Source organism: Phacochoerus africanus, chromosome 3 (genome assembly GCF_016906955.1).
Source record: "Phacochoerus africanus isolate WHEZ1 chromosome 3, ROS_Pafr_v1, whole genome shotgun sequence".
Classification (NCBI taxonomy): Eukaryota; Metazoa; Chordata; class Mammalia; order Artiodactyla; family Suidae; genus Phacochoerus; species Phacochoerus africanus.
Genome location: NC_062546.1, coordinates 193,864,123 through 193,866,314, shown reverse-complemented (window position 1 = coordinate 193,866,314; position 2,192 = coordinate 193,864,123).

Genomic DNA, 2,192 nt, shown 5'->3' with positions numbered 1-2,192 from the left:
TCTCAAATTTAAAAACATTTGCTTTTATAAAAAAAAACACAAAATGAAAATTGGAGTTCCCATCATGGCTCAGTGGTTAACGAATCTGACTAGGAACCATGAGGACGCGGGTTTGATCCCTGGCCTCGCTCAGTGGGTTAGGGATCCAGTGTTACCGTGAGCTGTAGTGTAGGTTGCTGACGCAGCTTGGATCCCAAGTTGCTGTGGCTGTGGCGTAGGTCAGCAACTACAGCTCCAATTGGACCCCTAGCCTGGCAACCTCCATATGCCGCAGGCGCGGCCGTAGAAGAGACAAAAAGACAAAAAAAAGGAAAGAAAATCAAGCCACAGATTGGAAGAAATATTTGCAAATTTTATATTTGATGTAGAATCTGTTTCAAATATTTAAAGTACTCTTACATCTCAAAAAAAAGGTAAATATTCAATTAAAAAGCAGGTGAACGAGTTGAGTAGACACTGAAGATATATGAATAAGTAATAAACATTTTAAATATTCCCAACACTGTAAGTCATTAGGAAGATGCCAATTAAAACCACCCCCTGGCGTGATTATTAAAAAACACTGGGTTATGGCAAGAATATGGAGAAACTGGAATCTTCATACATTGTTGGTGGAAATGCCAAATGGTGTGGCCGCTTTGGAAAATAGTTTTTTTTTTTTTTTAATGTTAAACATATACTTGTGATACAACTCAGCAATTCTACTCTTAGGAATCTACCCAAAAGAAATGAAATACGTCCAGAAAAAGCCTGTATGCCAGTTTCAAAGCAGTTTTATTTATTTATTTATTTTTAAGGGTTGCACCCTGGGAAGTTGAATGGGAGCTTCAGTTACCAGCCTACACCACGGCCACGGCCGCGGCCACAGCCATGCAGGGTCTGAGCAGCATCTGCGACCTACACTACAGCTCATGGAAACACCGGATTCTTAACCCACTGAGCAAGGCGAGGGATCGAACCTCATCCTCATGGATACTAGTCAGGTTCATTACTGCTGATCCACAGCGAGAACTCCAAAGCAGTATTATTTATAATTGCCCAAACCAACCCAAATGCTTGCCAACTATTGCATAGATAAAGCAATTTAAAAAGATACAAACTACTAATTCGTCCTACAAGGATGAATGCAAAAACAATTTGCTCATTGAGAGAAACCAGACCCAAAAAGACTACAAATTGTGTAATTCCAATCATGTGAAGTGTCCAGAACAGGCACGTCTCTAGTGTGACACAAAACGGATTAGTGGTTGCTTGGAACTGGGGCTGGGAGCCAGGTTAACTGTAAATGGACTTGAGAAAATTTTGTTTGGGGGAAGGTAGGAATGTTTACAACTGGCTTGTGCTGATGGTTACCCAATTCCATAAATGTATTAAAAATCACAAAGGTACACTATACACAGACAGTGGGTGAACTTTATTGTGTGTAAATTCTGCCTCAAAGTTGGTTATGGATGCCCTACTCTAGGGACTTCTAGTCTTGTATAGGAGCCAAGGAATCTACATAAATTTCGCTGAAACCAGGTAGAAAGAGCTCTAGTGAGGTTTATTAAATTAACTCGGGACTTTCAAGGAAGATAAAACTGGAGAGATCAAAGAATGCTTTGAGGAGTTGACATTTGAATAGTTTGCTGGAGGTATAAGTGAAGTTGGACCTAGTTCGATGAATTGAAGAGAATTCCAGCCCCCCCCCAAAAAAATATTGAAGTAAGAACAGTATTATGAGGAATCAATCATTACAGTGATTTATGTTTTAATGTAGCATTCGAGCAGCATATTATTTTGATCATTGATAAGGAATGAAAGCGGGTATTTCATGATGTCCCATAATTCTTGGTGTATGAGCTTTGTAATATAGATACTAGACTAAATGAAATGGAAAAAATTTTTAGAATAATGGGAAAGATTAGCTGTAGATTATGGATGTAAAATATAGAGAATATTAAATTCCCCTTGGAAAAAATCCATTAATAATAGAAATACAATCAATTAACAAGTCTTAGAAATTCTTAGTGATCTTGTCTTTGAGTCTTTATATGGAAATATGTGCTTTATTTAGAACTCCAGTGGTTTTTCATTGATTTAAAATATAGAATTAAGAATCTATCGAGTTCATTCTACAAACAAGGAGAAAAGTCCTGGAAGTAATAAGTTACTATGAAAACTACAAATAGGGGCAATCGGAGTTTCTCCTG